The sequence below is a fragment of the Salmo salar genome, chromosome ssa17 (genome assembly GCF_905237065.1).
Source record: "Salmo salar chromosome ssa17, Ssal_v3.1, whole genome shotgun sequence".
Taxonomy (NCBI): domain Eukaryota; kingdom Metazoa; phylum Chordata; class Actinopteri; order Salmoniformes; family Salmonidae; genus Salmo; species Salmo salar.
The window spans coordinates 65,580,449-65,607,492 of record NC_059458.1 but is presented as its reverse complement, the minus strand read 5'-3'; the positions used below and the strand labels follow the sequence as shown (position 1 = coordinate 65,607,492).

General features: G+C 44.3%; 1 long non-coding RNA gene across 1 annotated transcript; it reads right to left on the bottom strand.

The window, feature by feature from the left end:
- Positions 1-6,872: 6,872 nt before the first annotated feature.
- LOC123728102 (uncharacterized) lies at positions 6,873-10,458 on the bottom strand. Its single transcript, XR_006759946.1, has 4 exons — positions 10,115-10,458; positions 9,870-9,983; positions 8,590-9,602; positions 6,873-8,413 (listed from the first exon to the last, which is right to left on the bottom strand). It is a non-coding gene; the product is annotated as an uncharacterized lncRNA (long non-coding RNA).
- Between the last annotated feature and the right edge of the window lie 16,586 nt (positions 10,459-27,044).

Here is a 27,044-nt window from a genome sequence, read left to right as displayed (position 1 = left end):
TGATATTTTTCCACTAATTGGTCTTTTGACCAATCACATCAGATCTTTTCACAGATCTTTTGTAGAGCTGATCTTATGTGGGGAAGGTGTTTGCTGGTCTCATAATTGTTAGCCAGCTAGCTAATATTTAGAAAAAGAATTCACTTTTTTTGGCTAGAGTTATGCTAACCCATTTGCAATCCCTTTAACTTTGCTTGCTGGCTCGCTACAGAGGTTAGCTGGCTAGTAAGCTACAGTAGTTAACAACTGCCATCAAGTTGTTGTCATGTTATCATATTTAGCTTATTCCACCATTTGCAGAATGCATACTGGCATATGAATATAGCGCAGGAAAAGGGAATAGGGAGGGACACAATGTGGACACATTTAAATGTAGGTGTAGACACATGATGTGTTCGGAATTCCATGATCAGAATACAAAAATGGTCAAGTCTACACGGCCTAGCCCTTGATCATGACTCTCAGTTCCATTATTTTGTATTTATTTAACCATTATTTAACCTTTATTACATTACACATAAGAGTCATTGGACGAAGGCGTCTTCTGTACGGAGTTTTGTTAAGAGCCCCTATGCTCAATCTGAACATTAACACGCATCGCTTGCGGTACGGTTTTGGAAACAAGGACCTTATCTTTAATAAAGGCGATAAATAATTTTCAAAAAAACAAAAGGTTTAATTGATACGCACCTTTATAGGGATAATTATTGTTCCCACACGGCCATATCTCGTTACAGCGCATGTTTACGCATACCTGTGTGTAACCGAGGAAGGCCGGCAGAATCGTGTTGTCACTGAAAAATACTGTTGTCACTGGAAAATACTGTTAGCCGCAACTGTGATAAAGCCGTGTTGGTGCTGACATCTTCAGGACAGGAATACCGGTTTACTTAACGGAGGAATAAACACACATGTTCATCATTGGTGTTTTAACCAGAACGGGGGAAAATGCACTTTATTTATTTTCGCACATGTGCAGTCATACGTCTCTCATAGGGCATGACTGTACGAGTGTAAGAACACAACTCAACAACATATTAGTCCACATGCCAACACCCCCACTTGCTCTTATACTGTACAAGTCGTATTCAACCTAACTTTATCAACACATTTAGCTTACAGTTATTCATCTCACAAATGTCAGTTTATATTCCAAACATGTAACCCAAGAATTTTTCATTTTTGAACTTCGTTACAGGTTTAGTCAAAACATCTGCAGCCATGTCTGCCGTTGGACAATATTCAATACTTATTTTACCATCACTGAGTGCAGATCGAATGAAATGATATCTGATGTCGACATGTTTACATCTCTGACGACATACTGGGTTCTTTGACAGAGCAATTACACCTTGGTTATCTTCAAAGATTGTTACTGGTGTATATTGGCACTCACTATCCATCTCGCCCAATAACTGTACAAGGTACAAACTTTCTTGTGTAGTAGCAGCCAGTGCCATGTACTCTGCTTCACATGTAGATAAAGCTACTGTTGGCTGCTTCTTAGACCTCCATGAAATGACAGGTCCACATTTAGTTAAACTAAAACAATACCCTGTTATGCTTCGTCTGTCACTTTGATCTGCTGCCCAATCAGCATCACTATATGCTACGAGGTTGAGTTTTTTCCACCCCCCTTTTTGTAACACAACTCCTGATTCATTGTTCCCTTCAAGTACCTCAACACATGTTTAGCTGTTATCCAGTGTTGCTCTTTTGGTTCTGATAGGTATTGTGACAGCTTGCTGACAATCCAACTGATATCCGGTCTTGTACATGTCATCACATATATCAAGCTGCCTATCACTTCACGATACCTTTTTGAATCAATAAGTTCACCATCACCATCAAAGTTTAGTTTTTGTTCACATGGTGTTGACCTTGTCTTACAGTCTGACATACCAAACCTTTCCAGTATCTTTGTTATGTACCTTGTTTGGTTCATCGTTATTTTCCCTTCACTTTGTGTAAAATCAATGCCTAGGAAATGTCCAAGCCTCCCAAGATCTTTCATCTTAAATTTTTCACTTAACATTTCTTTTACACTTGTGAGTGAGTCACTATCACTAGCAGCGATAATTAGATCATCGACCCAAATTATCAAAATGATCCTTTCTGTTGCAGTTTGTTTGTTATAAACACAGTGATCAGCTGGGTTCTGTGGAAAACCATTTTCACTAAGGTGATCATGCAACATTTTGTTCCAGTTCCTTCCTGACTGTTTCAGGCCGTACAATGACTTGTTCAGTTTACAGACTAGTTGCTCACCTGTATCTGACCTGACTTCAAAACCCTCTGGTTGCTCCATGTACACTTCACAGTCAATAGGAGCATGTAGATATGCTGTTTTGACATCCATCTGATGTAACTCTAAGTCATACTGAGCTGCTAGCTGCATCAAACAGCGTACTGATGTCATATTTGCAGTTGGAGAAAAAGTCTCCTTATAGTCTATTCCTGCCACTTGACTATACCCCTTTGCAACATATCTTGCCTTGTATGTCTCAGTCTCATCTGAATTGTTTTTGACCGCATAGACCCACCTGCCTCCCACTGCATTTTTACCCTCTGGCAGTGTGGTTAATGTGAATGTATCATTTTCCCTAAGGGAATCCATCTCCTCCTTCATAGCAGTAGCCCAAATCTCTGATTTTGGTGAAATCATTGCTTCTTTGAAGGTTTGTGGTGCATTGCACATTACTCTGTAGCAGTAGTCAACACTAGGTGGTATCTGGTCATCACATTTCACTTTACACTCATAGTCTTTTAAGTACTGGGGTTTCTTCCTCGCTCTGTCTGGATAGCATGGACTCTGACCATCTGAAGTCTCAATTTGCACATCTTGTGTCTCTTCTGAGTTTTGATCTGCCATCTTGGCTTTCGGCATGGGGTTTCCAAATCTCTCCCCATGAAGATCATCACTGTTTTCCAAATCTGTCTGAGTTTGGTGTTCGACTACACCTTTTGTAACACACTTGACTAATCTGTTTTTAAGAACTTTCCCAGTGTCTGGGTAGTAGACTAGGTATGCTGGACTATTTTTATCATACCCGACAAAAATACCCTTTTCACATCTTGAGTCTAACTTTTTCTTGTTCTGTCTATATGCATAGCAAACAGATCCAAATTCTTTCATCTTTGAAAGATCAGGCTTTCTCCCAGTAAACATGTAGTGTGGAGTCTGTCCTACACGCTTATTGTAACACCTATTGCGAATTACTGCAGCAGTCATTACAGCATATGTCCACAAGTTCTTTGGTAGGTTGCTTTCAAGTAGCATGCATCTTGCCATTTCGAACAGTGTTCTCCAATTTCTCTCAGCGGTCCCATTTTGATGGGGTGAGTAAGGGGCTGAAGTTTCATGTCTTATGGCGTTCTTACTGAGCAGTGACTGGAACTCTTTGGCTGTGAATTCTGTGCCATTATCTGACCTGACACACTTTATTTTCCCATAAGGGGCCACATCAGCAATAAACTTCTCAGTAGCTTTTACAGTATCACTCTTTGCTTTTAGGAAATACACAAAAACTGCCCCTGAATAATCATCCGTAAATGCTAGAGTATATCTGAACCCATCTTTCGCCTCTGGCTCAATAGGGCCAGCCAAATCAGTGTGCACAAGCTCAAGAGCCGCTTTTACCTTTTCATCAGGCTCTCTGTTTCTGCTCTGAACAAATTTTCCCTGAGTGCAGATTTCACAGTTGAGGGTAGATTTGTCAATCTTACCTGTGATTTTCATTCCCTCTGTCACATTTTCTAACTTTGACACATCCTCAAAATTACAGTGGCCAAGAATTTTGTGCCATGTGTGAATATCATAGCACCCATGACATCCATCATCATTTTCATCACTTACAGTGTTAAGATAGTAAAGTCTATCGTACTCCTCGATGTCAAAAGTGGTACCGTTCTTGTGGATGAGCGTGTTACACCCCTGTCGAAAGTTGACTGAAGCTCCGTTGGCTGTCGCTGCTTTAACAGAGAAAATGTCCTGTGGAAACGACGGCACGTACAGCGCCTTCGTCAGCGTTGTTTTTACCCGACGACCCGTGTTGTCTCTCAGGTAAACCTCCGCTGCACCTCTCCTCTCCGCGACACCATTCGTTCTTGTTCCGTCAGCCAGCTCCACGGAATGTTTTTCCGGTTTGAAAGTCTCGTCAAACTCCTTAAACTTCCCGATGTCCGTGACTATATGTGACGTTGCTCCCGTATCAACCATCAGCCCTTTCTGTTTCAGTCCACTAACCTGACAGTCACTTATTCTGAATGCAAATGTGTGGCTTTCAGCATCTGTTGCTTGTTTCACATTGTCTCTTCTTTTTCGTCTGCAATTTGCGTCAGTATGAGTGGATCTCTTGCAAAAACTACACCACTGTCTCCGTTCTTTGCGCTCTCCAGTAACGGTACATTCCCGGGCCTTGTGCCCTTTCTGGCCACAGTTGAAGCAGGTTATCTCGGTCCCTTTATCTCTCCATCTTGGCCAGCTAACTTTAATGTTACTTGCCTTCATCACGTTGTCGTCAGTGGAAATGGCGCTAAACTTCTCGGTGCTTTCATAGCTCCTCAACTTGGTTTTGAACTTGCCAAAAGTTGTCGGCTCGTCACTCTGCGTAATGTGGATGGCAAACGGCTTAAATGATTCGGGCAAACCTTTCAGAATCATTGCAATCAACAGCCCATCACTTAAAGTCTCTTCAGCATTTCTCAGTGCTGTAATAGCCGTCTCAGCACGAATGATATAGTCCGTAACACTTTCGTCAGCGGCTTTCTGAAGAGAAGTTAGTTCAGTGTAGAGGCTAATCACACGTGGCTTCCCTTTACCTGCATAATGTTCCCTCAATATCTTCAACGCTTTTCTCCCATCATCTGCTGCTTCTCTCATTATCAGGGAAAGACTTTTATCATCCAAAACCTGTATCAATTCGGCGTAGGCTTCTTCATTTTTCTCTCCGTCTTCTTCATCTTCATCCACGCTCAATATGGCAGCCTTTAGCCCAAGCAAACGCAAGTGCCCCAAAAACTTTGTCTCCCATAACTCGTAGTTTTTTTCATCTCCGTCGAAATATAATCTATTCCATCGGCTTCCATGTTCCCTCCTGGGCCCATAACCTGTTGGTGCTGACATCTTCAGGACAGGAATACCGGTTTACTTAACGGAGGAATAAACACACATGTTCATCATTGGTGTTTTAACCAGAACGGGGGAAAATGCACTTTATTTATTTTCGCACATGTGCAGTCATACATCTCTCATAGGGCATGACTGTACGAGTGTAAGAACACAACTCAACAACATATTTGTCCACATGCCAACAAGCCGGTTAAAACAGTGTACAGCAAGTGAACATTTTTTGCATTTGTGAAATTATTTTGATGTGATATGAAAGTAGAGGGTTTTTAGTTTCTAGAACCGTATCACAATTGAAATCGATTCACGTTTAGATGGGAGTATTTGGCTGTTTTGGCTGCAGGAGCCAATCTACCTCTGAAAATAGCATAAGGTCCTTAAGGAGTAACGGTAGGATTCTTAAGAGTACATCTTGGGCTAGACACGGCCCTTCATACACCTGACACATTGTTAAACACATTTCTACACCCAGGGTAAGTTTCAGAATTTACATACCCTTGCCCTTAATGCCAGAAAAAGCAATGTCCTCTGTCTGTCAGTCATTATTTCTGGGACAGTTTGTGTTACCACGGTCACAAACTCCTCTAATTTTCCATAGTGCTTAATGGCCCTCTGTTGCGCCACCTGCCACATAAATGCAGACATCAGCCGTAGAGGTGGAACCAAAAGGCGCAGGGAGGAGGAAGGGATGGGGTAATCTATTGTGTAGACAAGGATGTACAGTAATATCAAAGACAGTACAGTATAACGATAACTGCTTCTCCAATAGAAATCCCTGATCTTGCTTGTTGGAGATGTCATGGCAACGTTGGCTAGCTGAGCTCATGCGCAGAAACAAGTCATCGGCTAACCGTGATCTCGCGCCGAACTGCGAATGTCTAGCAACCAAGGGTTGCTTTTTCGAATCTCATGAAGGACAATTTTAGCATTTTATCAACTTTTCAACTACTTACTACTTTTTAGCTACTTTGCAATTACTTAGTATGTTAGCTAACCCTTCCCCAAACCCTTTAACCTAACATATAATAAATGGCAGGTTACTGATTTAGATACAGAATAAGACATGCTCTGAGACCAGGTTGCAAAGCTAGCTAGCTGGGGCCATATAGACACATTTAACACGTTATACAAAAATAAACTGTGTTAAAATAGCTATAATGTCCAGAGCAAGTTTAAAGCCATATAGAACTAGGCTAGCTACAGGAGGCTGTTAGCTACATACCCATATCATCCACATTTTGCTGTGTTATAAGTCTGCTAAATGACTGTATCAATGCTGAAAACGGTTTACAGCATTCTGCTGTAAAACAGCAGTATTATTATTAGATGTTGTTCTAAGAAGCATGAACAAAACAGAAGAGAAAAAACGTGTCATCTAGTATTTAGCTACTTTCGGCTGGGAACGTCCACAAAATTGTCAAAATAAAAGTTTTTTAGCTGCACGTGTTCTGTGCATAAAGTAACGTACTCTACATAATTCATGAAGGTGTTTCTTTTTTATGAAGTGGAAGTAACTAACAAACACATGTTTATTGAATTGAATACCATTTTTAAACAAATTAAATTATGGATTGATTAATTGACAACTACTTTGATCAGTTCATTAATACCAAATGAATTAAACTGTAAATGAGACACAGGCAGAAGAAAGGCCTTAGATTTTCTTTGACAGTATTCAGTCCTTTCTCCTCAGTCTGATCCTTAGCAGCCACAGCTGTTAAAAATCACCTTCTGACAGACCTAATTAACACATCCCATCTATGGGGCAGTAGCCAGTAAGGAAAAGGTAGCCTGTCAAACGTGACACAAGAAGGATTGTGGCCAAGGAGAGAAGTAAGGGAAAGGCATGTACGATGTTCCCGTCCACTTTAAGAGCAAATAAGAGGTATGCGTGTGTGTGGGCACATCAAACAGGCCACAAAGGAAAAGCCATATCCCAAAGCCCAAGCACACTCCATAGTCATTGACCTGTCTAGACAGAAATAGGATCGCTAACTGGGCTAACACCGGTGTGTATATGATATTATAGACACTCAGGATCCAGAATGTGCACACAAAGAATCTCCATTGGAAATGCTACTTAGTCCAGGAGTGGGTTAATATGTGTCTGGGAGACCAACTCTTAAAGTGCCAGTTCACCGTTTTACCTTGTTTTTCCACCTGTCTAGGGTGGTGTCGATTCATGCTTGATCACTCGTTATTTAGCTTGTATTTTTATTTATTTCTAAACAAACAGTCTTTGAAGGATATTCATACAAATGTACCATAAACATGAAGATGACATACAAGTAACAAGAACAAGGAAACAGTACTTTCCACAAGCTACATTTCTTTGAAAAGGTAACATTATTGAATTAAGAGTCTTAACTGTGCTGTGGTGTTTGAGTCCTGCCTGTTCCTGGCCTTTGGCCGTTGTCTGTAACTATCTACATGATGGGACCCCAGGTCATTGTAAAGATCTTCTGTGCTCGCATGAGGAGATATGAGATATGTGCTCGCATGGGTCATTCTGCTTTGTGTTCAGTCCAGTCTTCTCAGTCAGATCCTTAGCTACTATATCCTTAATCAAAATCATCCTTTTTTGACCATGTCCATATACATCCCAGTTGTCAGGCAGTAGTCCTTTAAGGAAAAGGGAGGCTGCGAAACGTGACACAGCCAGGATGGTGGCCAGAGAGACCAACATGATGCCGGTGCGGAACGGGAAGACATGCAGCAGACGCCCGTCCTCGTGTAGGCTGTCCCAGGGAAGGGGCATGAGTCCTGGCATACCGAGCAGGGGCTCTCCCACTAGGAGATGCAGCAGTAGCCCTACCACAAGGCCTGCCAAGGCACCATACCCAGGCAGAAAGAGCACGCAGATCAACTGGGCACACACCACCGTGTACATCACATCTCCACTGAGAATCCAGAAGACATACACAGATGAGGTCGTCATTGCCAAGCCCGCCCCCATCAAACCAAACAGTAGGATGGACACCATTACAACCAGTAGAATCTCTTTCTGAAGAAGAAATAAATAGTTACATAGAATAAACTAAGATGTTTGTAAGTAGATTCTCCAACTTTCTCTCACCGTTTTGCTGAAAATGTTTTTGTAGATGTTTCGGGGAAAAAGGGACGCAGAAGACAGCAGGGCAGAGTCAATCGATGACATCACGTCAGCAGCAATAGTGCCGATTCCGACAAGAGGCGGGCACAGGTGGTGCAGGGAGATGGGCAGAATCATATCCGCCTTGCCCTGCTTGTAGGGAGTAGGTAGACCACAACTGGTCTGGTTCTAATCTAAGTGAGGGAGAAAAAAAAGCTTGCATTTGTAGGGATTGAGACATTTAGATATAGATCTATACAATAGATGGTCTGTGATGTGGAATCAACTAGATATTAGACCATGTTTGAGGTCTGAACACCTCTGACAAACTGTGAAATTGGAGTGAAATGTGACTTTAAGTTGACATTACCACCAGTAGCAGGTCATCCAGCCAGCGCCCTGCATCTGCCAACTTCAGCCTGCCGGTCCATGGCTCCTGATACAGTTTTGTCACCACTGTGACTGTAATGTCTGCTGATGCGGGGCTCATCAGTATGAAGGGCACACAGAACCACTGGAAGGGAAAAAACAAAACCACAAAATCACTGAAAGGAAAAAAAACGAAACCACAAAACCATTGAAAGGAAAGAAAAAGAAAAAAAAGTTAAAGCAATTCCCATACAGAAACTCCGACACGTAAATAAAGTGAATCTTGGTGTGTATATATACAGTAGACTAGACACGTGCCCTTACATCAGTGTAGGCCACCGAGTACAGCCCTCTCAGCAATGTGTAGAGAACTGCCACGTCAGCAGACAGGGCCACAGCCAAGGGTGATGGGATATCTATGATCGCACTCACTGTTCCCCCTAGAGCAAAGCATTGTGCAGATTGTTCACACATTCTAGCTAGCGTAGTAGCTTGCAAGCTTCTGTGTGTAGTCCATAGCCAACAACATCCCTGAGATCTGAGTGTCATTATGTCGCTAGAAGGCCTCAACAGTTCACCCAATGTATAACTTACACACATGCCATGCAGGTTCATGCACTCATTCATGCATCAGGGAGTTGGCCAACATCACCAACTAATAATGTAATAGTTTAGACTCATTCTCATGCTTCCGGATAATGTGGTGGTGGACAACAATTGCTTATTCTTCAATAAATTACATCAAAGATTCACTCAGATAAATCTAAGCAAGAGACAGTTTTTCCACGTGACATAACCAGGTAAACGTGGCTCTAGTCATGGCACGTGCTAAAAGGTGCTGTGATGGCTATTTTTCTGACAGAACAACTGACTTACCTAATGCAGCGAGCACACAGGCTATCCAGAAGATGTCAGCAAGGAGTGATGGGATAGAGAATAGCAGTTAATGTGTTCCCATACTTCTCCTGAAACGGATCCATTATGGTGACATAATTCTTCTCTCGGACAGGTTTCCTAAAGAACAATGCACCTGCAGTCACGAATCCATTTACTGTGAATTATTTACCTTAAACCACAGGAGGTTGGTGGCACCTGAATTGAGGAGGACGGGCATGTCAAATGGACAGAGCGGAATAAGTGGAAAGGTATTAACAACATCAAACACATGGTTTCCATGTGTTTGATGCCATTCCATTCGCTCCATTCCAGCCATTATTATGAGCCATCCTCCACTCAGCAGCCTCCACTGCCCAAGTATTATGATAACATAACCATACATACCTGCAACCAGGCTAAGGGAGAAACCTATCGGTCCAATGGCCCAAGTCATGCCCCTTTTAGGGTCGTAGACCACCTCAGCATTGCCTAAGATGAAACCTCCTCCCACCCATGTAGCTGTAGAGAGAGGGTGGTAAACACAGAACAACCAATAAACATTGAAAAACACTAAAGTACTTTGAAAGAGACTCAATGACTTTCAAATCTGGGTGATCTTATGTTACAAGTTAGTTAGGTTGAGTACACACCTGTGGTAGTGAAGATGCTGACCCAGATGTTGAGGTTCCACCCTCCAACCATGGCAACCTCACTAAGGTTTCCAGTGCACTTCCTCTCCTCGCGCTTTGACTTTCTGGATGCCTGTCGCGAGGACAATGAGGAAGAACACCACGAATAACAGCAGGCCAGGCCAGTTAAGCGCCATCTTCAGGGAGGAGAGAGAACTTCTATAAGATACATGAATATTGACGACAGACCATCGAGACTTAGGCCAATGTCACACAGAGAGGTACGAAAACATGAACTCAGCAAAAAAAGAACCGTCCTCTCGCTGTCAATTGCATTTATTTTCAGCAAACTTAACATGTGTAAGTATTTGTATGAACATAACAAGATTCAACAACTGAGCCATAAACTGAACAAGTTCCACAGACATGTGACTAACAGAAATGGAATAATGTGTCCCTGAACAAAGGGGGGATCAAAATCAAAAGTAACAGTCAGTATCTGGTGTGGCCACCAGCTGCATTAAGTACTGCAGTGCATCTCCTCCTCATGGACTGCACCAGATTTGCCAGTTCTTGCTGGGAGATGTTACCCCACTCTTCCACCAAGGCACCTACAAGTTCCAGGACATTTCTGGGGGGGAATGGCCCTATCCCTCACCCTCCGATCCAACAGGTCCCAGACGTGCTCAATGGGATTGAGATCCGGGCTCTTCGCTGGCCATGGCAGAACACTGACATTCCTGTCTGCAGGAAATCACGCACAGAATGAGCAGTATGGCTGGTGGCATTGTCATGCTGGAGGGTGATGTCAGGATGAGCCTGCAGGAAGGGTACCACATGATGGAGGAGGATGTCTTCCCTGTAATGCACAGCGTTGAGATTGCCTACAATGACAACAAGCTCAGTCCGATGATGCTGACACAATGCCCCAGACCATGACAGACCCTCCACCTCCAAATCGATCCCACTCCAGAGTACAGGCCTCGGTGTAACACTCATTCCTTAAACGATAAATGTGAATCCGACCATCACCCGGTGAGACAAAACTGCGACTCGTCAGTAAAGACCACTTTTTGCCAGTCCTGTCTGGTCCAGCGACGGTGGGTTTGTGCCCATAGGCGACGTTGTTGCCGGTGATGTCTGGTGAGGACCTGCCTTACAACAGGCCTACAAGCCCTCAGTCCAGCCTCTCTCAGTCTATTGCAGACAGTCTGAGCACTGATGGAGGGATTGTGCGTTCCTGGTGTAACTCGGGCAGTTGTTGTTGCCATCCTGTACCTGTCCCGCAGGTGTGATGTTTGGTGGGGACCCTGGGCATGTGAAATGCAGGGACCCTGGGAATCTTTCTTTTGGTATTTTTCCAGAGTCAGTAGAAAGGCCTCTTTACTGTCCTGAGTTTTCATAACTGTGACCTTAATTGCCTACCGTCTGTAAGCTGTTAGTGTGTTAACAACCGTTCCACAGGTGCATGTTCATTAATTGTTTATGGTTCATTGAACAAGCATGGAAACAGTGTTTAAACCCTTTACAATGAAGATCTGTGAAGTTATTTGGATTTTTACAAATGATCTTTGAAAGACAGGGTCCTGAAAAAGGGACGTTTCTTTTATTGAAGAATTTATATATACTGCTCAAAAAAATAAAGGGAACACTTAAACAACACAATGTAACTCCAAGTCAATCACACTTCTGTGAAATCAAACTGTCCAGTTAGGAAGCAACACTGATTGACAATAAATTTCACATGCTGTTGTGCAAATGGAATAGACAACAGGTGGAAATTATAGGCAATTAGCAAGACACCCCCAATAAAGGAGTGGTTCTGCAGGTGGTAACCACAGACCACTTCTCAGTTCCTATGCTTCCTGGCTGATGTTTTGGTCACTTTTGAATGCTGGCGGTGCTTTCACTCTAGTGGTAGCATGAGACGGAGTCTACAACCCACACAAGTGGCTCAGGTAGTGCAGCTCATCCAGGATGGCACATCAATGCGAGCTGTGGCAAGAAGGTTTGCTGTGTCTGTCAGTGTAGTGTCCAGAGCATGGAGGCGCTACCAGGAGACAGGCCAGTACATCAGGAGACGTGGAGGAGGCCGTAGGAGGGCAAAAACCCAGCAGCAGGACCGCTACCTCCGCCTTTGTGCAAGGAGGAGCAGGAGGAGCACTGCCAGAGCCCTGCAAAATGACCTCCAGCAGGACACAAATGTGCATGTGTCTGCTCAAACAGTCAGAAACAGACTCCGTGATGGTGGTATGAGGTCCCGACGTCCACAGGTGGGGGTTGTGCTTACAGCCCAACACCGTGCAGGACGTTTGGCATTTTCCAGAGAACACCAAGATTGGCAAATTCGCCACTGGCGCCCTGTGCTCTTCACAGATGAAAGCAGGTTCACACTGAGCACGTGACAGAGTCTGGAGATGCCGTGGAGAATGTTCTGCTGCCTGCAACATCCTCCAGTATGACCGGTTTGGCGGTGGGTCAGTCATGGTGTGGGGTGGCATTTCTTTGGGGGGCCGCACAGCCCTCCATGTGCTCGCCAGAGGTAGCCTGACTGCCATTAGGAACCGAGATGAGATCCTCAGACCCCTTGTGAGACCATATGCTGGTGCGGTTGGCCCTGGGTTCCTCCTAATGCAAGACAATGCTAGACCTCATGTGGCTGGAGTGTGTCAGCAGTTCCTGCAAGAGGAAGGCATTGATGCTATGGACTGGCCCGCCCGTTCCCCAGACCTGAATCCAATTGAGCACATCTGGGACATCATGTCTCGCTCCATCCACCAACGCCACGTTGCACCACAGACTGTCCAGGAGTTGGCGGATGCTTTAGTCCAGGTCTGGGAGGAGATCCCTCAGGATCTAATGATAATTTGCATAATGTTCAGCTTAGCAAAACTCTGGTTGCCTCTTGCTCAGAAACTGTCTACTTCAAATGGCCAATATCCACCAGCAAGCAATGCTTCACCTAACTACGCTAGCTTTGCCCTGAGTAGCTTGCCATGTGGGTGCTAGCAAGCCAACAACATGATAGGTACTGCTAGGTATCGACAGCCAATCCAGTAGGGGCTGGAAGCTATACTAAGCTTTAATTGGTTGTGCGATATTGGCAATCATTTACATATATCGAGCTTTCCCCAACTTAAGTCGCGCCCTGTTCAGGGTCTGTTCAGCGAACTTCTCTTGCCTTGCTAACTTACTTCCTTACACTGAAAATGAATGGGCTCCGTCACTTTGTCGGAGGCATCTCTTGCTAGTGGACATGCCCGGTAAGTGACGGATCACTTCAGTTTGTTATTTCCAAAGAAATGTAGCTTGTGGTATCAAATAACATTCAACCAGGTAGAGAACTTATTAATAGCCAATCCAGCCCGGTGTTTAAGCTAGCAAAACCTTCCCTCCCCCGATTGGTTAATCCCACAGTGGTTTTCCTCTGTGATTTTCATAAAGTTCAGCTTTTTGCCTCTTTCTGTTCACAAGAATTGGTTTGCCTCACTCATTTAACCCTGGTGCATTGCTGAATTTTTTTTACAGCCATTGTGGTATGGGTCAGATTGACCCATACAGTTTAAACACACTCAAGACAGCCAAGTAAAAAGAATCAAGTAAAAACAACCAAAACTTGATTTTGTCGTGTCAGACCTTTCAGAAAGAAGAAATACAAGAACATTTGATTTAAAAACTATATTTAAGAACTATTTGTTATACATATTTCCTTTCTCACAAACAAGCATTTTCTGTTGGAGGTCATTTTGGAGTGTCTGTGTCAGAGATCTGCTGCTCTCACACTGAGAAGCTTGGGAATGCTCCTTTTCACCCAAACATAATGATAAAAGTGCAACCAGAACCAGTCAAAACAAAATACATCAGACACTTGTTTATTTTGGACCCGTGGAAATATCTATACACATGAAAGCCTCCGGGTCAAAATGACTCACAACATCATGTCGTATACAAAATCTACACAGACATTCCACAACACATCAGTGTGTCCACATTTTGAAGTTAGGTTCATGACGCAAAATGAGGACAAGGTATTTAATTTCATGGAGATAAAGAGAGGTTAACTAGTATTTTAGGGGTCAAATTGATCTGCAACATAATAGGAGGGTTAACAGAAGGTGTTTCCTTCCTTTGAAAAATAATGACTTCTGCAATTTGTCACATATAGTGGACAACCTCTGACAATGTCTCCTTGTGTCTCTTCCTCCCATTGGAAATGACTGATTTCTGGTTGTTTGATTTCTCAAAGTAATGCCCAGTATAAACGTACTGTTAGGGTGAACTCCAACCTAATTTGCATAACACCAGCATTTAGAACAACAGAAAGGAGTCCACTCCTCAGGAAAGTCTTCTCCACATGAAAAATATGGGAGAAATTAACATGAAACCCAAATAAGGGTAAAGCTCGAAGGGATTTGTGGTCAGAGATATTACCATAAATCTTCATCTTCACTTTAGCCCAAGAAGTCACCAAGGCAACCAGTAAAGAGAGAGCAGATTTGCATTCAGTCGGTCGGTTCCATTAACATGCTGACTGACTCACACACACACACACACACACACACACGCATCCCATACCAAAAAAATCTCTTTGCAAAGGCATTACACCAGAACCACATACTATAGGTGGATGGAAACATGTGGATGGGCATGCACGTAAGAAAATGGTAATGTATTCACTGTATAGTTACAAAATAGTTATGCTGCATGTCAGAACTAGGAAACTCGGAAATGTCAAACTTAGAAACTTGTAGAAAGATGATACCCGAGTTTCACACTTGGAAAGTGTCAGAATCAACCAATAGGAAGTTCTACGCAAATAACTAACATTAATTTTAACTGAGGTTCCCGAGTTTCTGACTTGTCATAAATGTAGCATTACACTATAATTACTACACACCAAAAAAGTTGTTATATCTCATTCAAATTAGGTTGGAGTTCACCCTAACCATATGTTTATACTGGGAAAGCTACCGCGGTCATCCCTCTCTTCAAAGGGGGAGACACTCTAGACCCAAACTGCTACAGACCTGCTGATTTTGTACGTTTGCCCACTGACAAAGAAAGGATCAGTCTATAATTTTAATGGTAGGTTTATTTGAACAGTGAGAGACAGAATAACAACAAAAATATCCAGAAAAACACATGTCAGAAATGTTATAAATTGATTTGCATTTTAATGAGGGAAATAAGTATTTGACCCCCTCTCAATCAGAAAGATGTCTGGCTCCCAGGTGTCTTTTATACAGGTAACGAGCTGAAATTAGGAGCACACTCTTAAAGGGAGTGCTCCTAACCACAGCTTGTTACCTGTAAAAAAGACACCTGTCCACAGAAGCAATCAATCAATCAGATTCCAAAGTCTCCACCATGGCCAAGACCAAAGAGCTCTCCAAGGATGTCAGGGACAAGATTGTAGACCTACACAAGGCTGGAATGGGCAACAAGACCGTCACCAAGCAGCTTGGTGAGAAGGTGACAACATTTGGTGTGATTATTCGCAAATGGAAGAAACACAAAAGAACTGTCAATATCCCGCAGCCTGTGGCTCCATGCAAGATCTCACCTCGTGGGGTTGCAATGATCATGAGAACGGTGAGGAATCAGCCCAGAACTACATGGGAGGATCTTGTCAATGATCCCAAGGCAGCTGGGACCATAGTCACCAAGAAAACAATTGGTAACACACTACGCCGTGAAGGACTGAAATCCTGCAGCGCCCGCAAGGTCCCCCTGCTCAAGAATACATATACATGCCCGTCTGAAGTTTGCCAATGAACATCTGAATGACTCAGAGGACAACTGGTGAAAGTGTTGTGGTCAGATGAGACCAAAATGGAGCTCTTTGACATCAACTCAACTCGCCGTGTTTGGAGGAGGAGGAATGCTGCCTATGACCCCAAGAACACCATCTCCACCGTCAAACATGGAGGTGGAAACATTATGCTTTGGGGGTGTTTTTCTGCTAAGGGTACAGGACAACTTCACCGCATCAAAGGGACGATGGACCAGGGCCATGTACCGTCAAATCTTGGGTGAGAACCTCCTTCCCTCAGCCAGGGCATTGAAAATGGGTCGTGGATGGGTATTCCAGCATGACAATGACCCAAAACACACAGCCAAGGCAACAAAGGAGTGGCTCAAGAAGAAGCACATTAAGGTCCTGGAGTGGCCTAGCCAGTCTCCAGACCTTAATCCCCTAGAAAATCTGTGGAGGGAGCTGAAGGTTCGAGTTGCCAAACGTCAGCCTCGAAACCTTAATGACTTGGAGAAGATCTGCAAAGAGGAGTGGTAAAAAATCCCTCTTGAGATGTGTGCAAACCTGGTGGCCAACTACAAGAAACGTCTGACATCTGTGATTGCCAACAAGGGTTTTGCCACCAAGTACTAAGTCATGTTTTACAGAGGGGTCAAATACTTATTTCCCTCATTAAAATGTTAATCATTTTATAACATTTTTGACTTAAGTTTTTCTGGATTTTTTTGTTATTGTTTTTGTTTGTTGTTTTTGTTATTCTGTCTCTCACTGTTCAAATAAACCTACTATTAAAATTATAGACTGATCATTTCTTTGTAAGTGGGCAAACGTAGAAAATCAGCAGGGGATCAAATACTTTTCCCCCCCACTGTATATCCATCCTACCCTGCCTTTGTAAGGTCTTTGAAAGCCAAGTTAACAAACAGATCACTGACCATTTAGAATCCCACCGTACCCTCTCCGCTATGCAATCTGGTTTCTGATTTGATCATGGGTGCACCTCAGCCATGCTCAAGGTCCTAAACGATATCATAACCGCCATCGATAAGAGACAATACTGTGCAGCTGTATTCATCGACCTGGCCAAGGCTTTCGACACTGTCAATCACCACATTCTTATAGGCAGACTCAACAGCCTTGGTTTCTCAAATGACTGCCTCGCCTGGTTCACTAACTACTTCTCTGACAGAGTTCAGTGTGTCAAATCGGAGGGCCTATTGTCCGGACCTCTGGCAGTCTCTATGGGGGTGCCACAGGGTTCAATCCTCGGGCCGACTCTTTTCTCTGTATACATCAATGATGTCGCTCTTGCGGCTGGTGATTCTCTGATGCACCTCCACGCAGATGACACCATTCTGTATATTTCTGGCCCTTCTTTGGACACTGTGTTAACTAACCTCCAGATGAGCTTCAATGCCATGCAACTCTCCTTCCGTGGCCACCAACTACTCTTAAATGCAAGTAAAACTAAATGCATGCTCTTCAACCGATCGCTGCCCACACCTACCCACCTGTCGAGCATCACTACTCTGGACGTTTCTGACTTAGAATATGTGGACAACTACAAATACCTAGGTGTCTGGTTAGACTGTAAACTCTCCTTCCAGACTCACATTAAGCATCTCCAATCCAAAATTAAATCTAGAATCGGCTTCCTATTTCGCAACAAAGCATCCTTCACCCATGCTGCCAAACATACCCTAGTAAAACTGACTATCCTACCGATCCTTGACTTCGTCGATGTCATTTACCAAATAGCCTCCAACACTCTACTCAGCAAATTGGATGCAGTCTATCACAGTACCATCCGTTTGGTCACCAAAGCCCCATATACTACCCACCACTGCGACCTATATGCTGTCGTTGACTGGCCCTCGCTTCATTTCCATCGCCAAACCCACTGGCTCCAGGTCATATAAGTCGTTGCTAGGTAAAGCCCCGCCTTATCTCAGCTCACTGGTCACCATAGCAGCATCCACCCGCAGCACACGCTCCAGCAGGTATATTTCACTGGTCACCCCCAAAGCCAATTCCTCCCTTGGCCGCCTTTCCTTCCAGTTCTCTGCTGCCAATGACTGGAACAAACTGCAACAAAAAAAAAATCACTGAAGCTGGAGACTTACCTCCCTCACTAGCTTTAAGCACCAGCTTTCAGAGCAGCTCACAGATCACTGCACCTGTACATAGCCAATCTGTAAATAGCCCATCCAACTACCTCATCACCATATTGTTATTTATTTTATTTATTTTGCTCCTTTGCACCCCAGTACCGCTTCCTGCACACTCATCTTCTGCACATCTATCACCCCAGTGTTTAATTTGCCATACTGTAATAACTTCACCACTATGGCCTATTTATTGCCTCACCCCCCTTATCCTACCTCATTTGCACATACAGTCAATATTGTATTATTGACTGTATGTTTGTTTTACTCCATGTGTAACTCTGTGTTGTTGTTTGTGTCGCACTGCTTTGCTTTATCTTGGCCAGGTCGCAGTTGTAAATGAGAACTTGTTCTCAACTAGCCTACCTGGTTAAATAAAGGTGAAATAAAAAAATGAATAAAATAAACATTTCAAATTCAAATTCATTGTGGTTTCATATATGGAAACTATGAGACAATCATATTGTTATGTAAATAAACGTATCTTATACAATTCTGTAATATGTTTTTGCAATATTTTTATAAAACAGATCAAAGACAGAACAGTACACCCTTAAAATTTTATTTTATTTCTAAAGGTTAGTCAATTATGCAAGTACAGTGTAACATTTTAATATAAATTTAGTCCTATTTTAATGTTCCAATATTAAATAGATACTGTATCACTTATTTAATTGGTTTTATATACTTTGTAGTATTTCTCTTCAAGTTCAGTAGACACTTCTTTGATTGATGTTTCAGCATTGAGACATTCCAAAGTGTACTCCCAAGTACAATCAATATAGCAAAACAAATATAAGATGGTAAGAACGGTTTAAACTTACCTCAATGTGCAATTTTCTTGATCCTCTCAGAGGAAAAAAACAAATGTACTTTGAGAATATCTTCTAACTCCTCCCTCTAGTCCTAGGAGTTTATTAGTGTAGTCAATATAACAAGTTAATAATTGGTCATTACAGTACACTCATGTGGACTAAAATGCAAAAACAATTGTAGTAAAACCATGTGTTGACCACACTGTGAAAAATATTAGTGGAATTTATGATTTACTGATTTATTTTAGCTTTGCACTACTACACTGAGCTGTATTCTGTCGTCGTCAGTTACATTCCTTATAAGGAATCATTATGGTCTGGGATTCTAGTGCGCCAATTTCCTCATGTTAACCATTAAACTGCCTGGCCCATATCCAGGTAGCTATCTGAACAGACACCCTGCTCAGACATGGTGGACCCCAATACAAATTAGTTCAGGTGTGACCCCACAGCATAAACCCAAACCCAGCGGGACCAGGGGGTCACGTTGTCAAGGGTCAGCTTGCAACTCAAGCCAAACATTCTTTCACTGCAGGGAAACTGGGTCAATTCAAATCTAAGTTAAGTAACGCTCTGTTACTCAACTCCATAAGTAAAGAAAAAGTCAAAAGGGAAATATTGATAGACTTTGAGCAACAACTGACCACTGTTGTCCTGTTGCGTGACCACATTCTTTCACAGTGGAGAACTGAATAAGGGACAGGGCAACTAAAGCCTAGCGGCATTGAGAAACCCAGTGATTGTTTATTTTTTTTCGAAAGTCTCTCGTTGATGTCACCCCCTGGGTTTGTCAACATCTCCCACTCTATCCATCACAACTGTAAGAGGGGGATGAAATACGACATGGCTGAGGAATAGGGGTGGATGGGGCTGCTTTTGATGTGGCTGTATCTTGTGCATGTTGCTACCGGGTTTTGTCTACATAGATGAGCTGACAGGTGTATTTCATATACAGACTACATAACTTGAGTTAGTTATAATGTAAGGCTATTTTATATTATTTTCTATATGATAGTAAAGTGGAACCCTGAATATGTAAAACTATAGAAAGCAATGTGTTCAGCCAGCCTTGAATGGGTCATAGAAGCCTTTGGAGGGTCCCTGCCTGGTAGCATTTCTGGTTTCCTAGTAACCAGGCAGCCTAGTAATTGGACACATAAGGACATGGTATGACAGCAACGCGGAGGACGGCTTGAAGGATCATGTTCAACTGGTGCTTCCTGCTAGGAACATTCCACTACTCTCCTGGACCTTGATTACTGCTTTCTTCTGGACCAGATGTATTCATAAGCCTGAGGATCCTCGCACAACTTCAATTGGAATAAGTGTTTATTTGTCGGTTTGGATGACTGGGGGAAATGTGAGAGGGGAGACCAAGGGACATGATACGGTGTATTCACCCTCCAAAACGGATACCTGGTGCAATGGGTGTTGTTCCTTATTGGATACGAAGGTACAGAGGAAGTGGAGTCCATGCTTTTTGAACTTCTCTCCCCTCTCCTCTGTATCTTGATGCTGCTGGGATGTGTGTCGAAGTCCCAGGGCTTGGTGAAACCGCACTCTTGTCCTCCAGTGGGACGGCAGCAGGCCCTCCCAAACCGCACAGTCCAAGCTGGGACAGCTTTCTACTTTCCACTCCCCCTGCCAGCCATCCGGGGACCTTTACAGCACTATCAGGTGAGCTGACTGTACTGAATGTTGCCATTTAAATCCAAGGCCATTAATAATGTCAACTAGAGGCTGATATTTCAATAGCTTGGTAACGAATGCTTGTTTCAAACACACGAGTGGGGGGCACTGTTTACTCATTTGGCTGGGGAGTTATGGACTACACAACTACAATGGAATATGGCCATATAGGCCTGGCAGAATAATTAAGTAACTCATGGAGGAAAAGGGTTACTGAATGAAACTTCATCCACTCCTTCAGGTCTCTTTGGCCAATGATGATGCATTACCAAGGTGGTTGGCGTTCACCGAGAAGACTGGCAAGCTATTTGGCTTGGCTCTGAGGGAAGATTGCGGGCAGTACCCTCTTAAAGTGTCCGTCGCAGGCCACTGTGTATCCATTACCTACTTTCATCTTCATGTCCTTAATGGAACAGTGGGAGAGGGGAGCCTACTCTCTACACACATAAAGTAAGAGGACATTGATCATTTTATATTCATCATGTGCATTGCGCATGTATTGATTGATTAAATTGAAAAATACATTCAGTCACCCCGCCTGTGTTTCGGTAAAAAGCTGAGGGATGGGCCTGGAGAAATGTAACCACTCTCAAATTCATAGCCAGAGCTATAGATGCAAGGACTGACCATCCATTATATCAAAATGAGAGTTTAAACAATGTTTTAAGGCTATACAGACTTTGTTTACATTTATATTGTTTACAAACATTGGAGTAAAACATTTTTGTATTTTGAGTTCTGATGAGGTATGACAGTTGAACTAAGCTCATTAGGCACTTATAAGTTATATTCTTCAAGATTCAATAGGTATATATAATTCATTTATAAGTAAATAAATTGCATTTAAGGATTCCAGCTTTAAATAAAGTTGATCTGTTCAATTTATGAATTTAATTGTTAATTTCCAATTTAGGAAATGTAGGTATTTCAATTCACTTTATAAACTGACCGAATTGAATAATACTTTTGACCCTAATCCTGGTTGGTGGTGTGTCTGACAGGGCCGGTCTCGTCTGCCCTGTGGGGGAGACTGTCATCTGGGCTGATCTAATGCTTCAGGTGGACTCTGGCAGTTTGGACGCAGACCAACGTGTACAGCTGACCAGCACAATGGCTGACTATCTGCGAATGGCTCCTGGCTCCGTCCACCTCCTCTCGCTCAGGGGCCCCACTGCACTGCAGAGAGAGAAAACCAGGGTGTGCAGGCAGGATCCCCTGACTGCTGACACTACCCAGGGAAAGGGGGAAGGGACCTTGGGAAGAGGGCAGGCTGCCGAGCTCTTGTGGTCGGTTGGTTGTGGTGTGGGGGAGCAGTTATCAGACTTAGCCCGGATTTTGGAGCATAGCACTGCTTCAGGTCGGCTGACCACCATGTTGGGAGTCCCCATACTAGGGTGGAGGGTTCTCTGCAAGGGGTTGCTTCCTAGGATCAGGAGGGGCCTGCAACCTTTGCGTCATACAGCCACCCCAACTGTAGTTCTCCCACCACCAACGCAGGTGCCAGAGTCAGTCAGACTGGAGCTTTCACACGTACCTGCTCTGGAGCCTTCTACTAGTTTGATGATGTCATACCCCACAGCCATCCTGGACACACACACTGGGGTCCCAAACCTAGAACTAACACAGGCCTCAAGTTACCCTCTAACATCCTCTGTTGCTTGTGAGGGTGTTATGCAATCACCACCATCTGGCACGAGAGACGATTTGTTGTCCATGCCTCTCAAACCATCCCTACTCACCCCAGAGTGTTTCACACAATCACTGAAGAGGCCTACATTTCACACAGCCACCAAAACTGAGATGGTATCAACTGTTAGTATGTCCAGAGATTTAAACCACTCACAGCTAATCGTGACATCTTCAACTAAACGTTTTCCAACACAGCAAACATACACATTCCCATTCGGAGAACACGGACACGTTTCCATGGACACACACACCCATAGTGTAACAACATTTGCCTCAGCTCTTCACAACCTTGTCTATGTAGCCTTTATAAGCAGGAGCCCAACTTTGTTGTCAGAGTATGACTCTAATGGAAGAACAATGAACCCCTCGACTTCACATAGTACACCAATCATAAACCTGGTAGACCAGAGCACCAGCAGTCAAAGATTTCTACCACTGACACTAGTCCAAACTGCACCACCATGGACAAAAGAGCACAGTAGACGTACATCTATAATGGAGCCCTCCCAGCTAACATTAGACCCACCCGGAGAGACAAGAGCACAGCTAAGCCAATCTGCACAGAAGACTATGGTTAAGAGGACCACTATGGGGAAACTAGTGGGACCAGACTCTGTGCTTACTTCAACAAACCTGGGGCATCCAGAGAGGCCTGACCCCATTTATACAGACTCCCACTTGAGCTCCATTGTTCCAGCTTCTCACTTGTCTTTGCTTAGTGCTGTGGGAGTGCCAAAACAGTCCTCCATTATTTTGTCTATGAAAAGTATTTTGGCGTCCCAAAGTATCTACTCTATGATGTTACTTGAGACCCCTTGGCCTGCTCCAATATTATTGGAAACCCTTCGACTCCACAGTATTTACCCTTCATTAGTATCAGAGACCCCTAGACTTGAAAGCGTTCTCTCTACAAGGTTACTGGACAACATCACTAAACAATCAAAGAGAACTCCTCAATCTCCATGCCCCCTTTCAAAGGGCCATGGATCCCTGACTGCATCAAGGCTAGCTGAGGATACAGGCCCAGCTCTTTTACCCACCTCTACTTTGGAAGGCAGGCAGTCAAAGTATGGCCTAGACTTGTTTGGTAAGTCTTATTCTTCCAGGCTTCTATCTGTGACTAACTCACTCGCCAACCCTCCTCATTGACTTGCCCTTTACGATCTGAGAGGATTTGGATAAGTGTGCGTATGTAGAAACTCCATCTATCTAGCCCATCCAATCAGAAGGTCAAAAGGGCAGAGGGAGGGGAGTGAGTTGGGGAATGTACTTTTTGTTTGCTATGTCATGTTGAAGGACATTTAAAGATTGACACAAAAATAGATAATTGAAAGGACCTGTATCTCTATACATTTTCCCTAGGGAACAACATGGGCATCACAGAGACTACGAAAGAGCCTGAAACTCACTTGTCCGACACATCCACTCCTCATCTCCATCAACTCCTGACTATCCCAGGCCAGGATCTGACAAAGAGTCACCTCTCTATCTGGCTTGGCTCTAAGCTGGCGCAACCAGTGACCAAATCTCTACGGTTTATACACGAGAGGTCTCTGGCCATGTCTTCACTTACAGAACAGCAGAGGCAAACATTTATGCTCTCTTCTCTTGAGAAATCAAGGACCAAATCTACATCACCTTTGGAGGGTTCAACACTCACACTTACGCCAAACTTACCTTCATTGGCCATGTTCTTAAAGTTAGAACTGGAGAAGACCATATCACATACCACATCGTTGCCATTCAATCTAGAGAGGTCAGTGACCACAGTTCCACAATCTGAAAATGAGAGATTAGTAAGCACGCCTCAACAGGTTGACCTAAACCGATTAACATCGATATTCAGTAGAGTAAATGGTAGGCAGTTAGCCTTTGACAAAACTCCTGTAACAACATACGTTTCCTCACCTCTTTATCCGTATGAGGATCTGCCCCGAGTGCCTTTGACTCACAGCGGTCAGCTTGTGACTGTCTTAGCAGATGACCATAGACCTAAAACCCACAGTGTTCAGATAACTGCAGGGCCACTGGGTGACAGGCCAGGATCGCAGACAGTTGACCTCAGCCAAAAGACACAGCATACTGGTGCACAATCCATAGCCTCACTATCACAGGTACCTCTCCTATTGCCAATGTCAGCTAAGCAATCCTGGCAAATGGAGAGCAACATAACTCTGGAGCCTTCCTTGACTCAAATACCATTACATGCTCCAGCCACAAGTGAACTGTACTCTCAAATAACCTCAGTACCAAGGACGGAATTATACGTAGATTCAGTGTTATTCATGATGACGCCAACAGTGGCTGACCTTGAATCAGACTTTGACAGTTCATATAGTATTCCACAGGCAACTGTAGAGATCCTGGGGACAACAGCTCACGGCCAGCTCTATCCAATAGAACTGTCTGCTGTTCAAAGACTATACACAGAATCCTCCCTCCTTCTGTTGCAGAGTCTGGATCCCTCTTACCCTCAGTATACCCAGTTCATAGCCCAGGAGGATCCCTCTTACCCTCAGTATACCCAGTCCATAGCCCAGGAGGATCCCTCTTACCCTCAGTATACCCAGTCCATAGCCCAGGAGGATCCCTCTTACCCTCAGTATACCCAGTCCATAGCCCAGGAGGATCCCTCTTACCCTCAGTATACCCAGTCCATAGCCCAGGAGGATCCCTCTTACCCTCAGTATACCCAGTCCATAGCCCAGCAGGATCCCTCTTACCCTCAGTGTACCCAGTCCATAGCCCAGGAGAACACGCTGGGTAACTCCACTCAGACTTTTCCCACTGATTCTCTAGATTTCATGTCACAGAGTGCGGAGACAGAACAGACTCCGCTCCCATCAAAGTTCAGTGATTTAGAGATAAGAGACCACTACTCTGATCCAGTTTACATCCAAACTGACACCTCAAGGCAGTTTTCCTCAGAGTCACCCAAGGATCGTCCGCAAACAGCTGCCACAACAGATAAAAATTCAGAATACGTCTCTTTGCAGTTTCTCTCCAAGACCAATCAGCTTGTAACTGCTACATCGTTCTCATCCCTTCACTCTTCCCAAAGTCTACCCAGCATCTCAGTAACCACACAAACCTCCAGCATTCCAGCATCTGTCCTCAGTGCCACAAACAGGTCAGCTGTGTCAATGCACCAATCACTGCCCAGGACTCAAGGTATCACAAGCATGGGCAGACCAATCACCGTGTGTCCAATCACAGGTTACTGCCCTTTGGCCTCCCCACTGACTCTCAGCACCGGCTGGAGAGAGTATGACGCAACTTCAAGCTTCTCATCAGGTCCAGCTGAGATGCGAGAGGTTTCTTTGGGCCTTGCTCCAACTGGAGTACTTAGAGCATCTTCTCAGCCCATGTCTCCTTCAGCTGTCTCCTCAGGTTAGTTTACTACTAACTTTCACATCACATTTCTCATGAATAACTTCCTCTCTGTATGAACTTTGGCATGTTACTGTCTTTCTAAATATGTACTGATATTATTCCAGGGCCCTCCAATCTCCCTCCCAAAGTGTTGCAGTCCATCCCACTTCTGGAAGCAACAGTCGGCTTCCCTTTCCACTACACAATACCATCAAGGACCTTTCTGGATCCTGAGGATGGGGCAGCAGAGTCCCTCTCCCTGGAGCTGATGTTCATAGATGGCCCTCCTGTGACTCTGGGGTCCTGGGTGGTCTTGGATGGACTTGAGCTGCATGGTGTCCCTCTGGAAGTGGACCTGCAGTTTGCCCCTCAGCAGCTGCTGCTGGCTGCTCGGGACAATCAGGGCCTGGCTGCCTGGCTCCCCCTCACCTTGGACCTCCACCGCAGCCATGCGGAGCCCTGCCACAGCTTTAGTCTCACAGCTCACCGGAGCCTTTACTCCCTCCTCAGCCAGCGACACAGGGTGGAGCTTCTCCTGGACAAGCTGTCCCGCTTCTTCAATGACTCTGGCAGCCACCACCTTGCCGTGCTGTCCCTGGCACCTGGATCCACTATTGTGTCTTGGTACAACTTCACCCTATGCCAGGTGGGGGGTGATGGTGTCGAGGGACGGTGCCCTGTGGGTCAGGTCTGGCGCATGTGGGAGGAAATTAGTTCAGAGGCCAGACAGAGTAGCCCTGCGTTCAGCCAGGCAATGCTCCCAGAGTTCCCCATCAGCAAGGTAGGCCCTGTGAGCTTCAGACGTGACTGTTTCTCCAGCCCAACTACAGCCTCTAGTCCCACTCTTTCCCCCAGTACTCCATATCCCACTTCTGTCAACACCGTCCCAGCCTCGGATCCTACTGGTGCATCAGTGCGACAGACAGACCCCTATCATTGGATGGCCAGTGTGTTGACAGCTCTGCTAGTGGTCTGCTGCCTCTTTCTGGCAGTCACCCTTACATTTACAGTTTTCTATTTCTGTAGAAGCCGTGTGAGGGTAAGGACTCTTGCGATTTGGCCCTCAGAGGGAGTTGTCCCAGGTCACACCATGGATCTGAGGGCAATAAGGCCAAGGATGCCTCCCCTGTTCCAACCAGAAGTACCCCCACCTCCCCCAAGGTTGTGGCTGAACACCTCACCAGCCAGTGGAGAGCATCTCTTCCACATATCTCCAGGGCAGTCAGCCTTATCAAAGAGCAGTGTTTTTTCACCCACCTCCACAATACCAGCTCCCACCACAATACCCACATAACAGACCATGGGAACACAAATCCCAAGAAAAGCATACAAACAAATGAATCCATTCTTAGAAGTGAGGTTGTGACATGTTCATTCACACACTACTCATGCCACTACGAGGGTTGTTGAGACAACTGTTGAGACAAATGTGTTGCACAACCGTTTTGGAAGACAAAGTATTAATG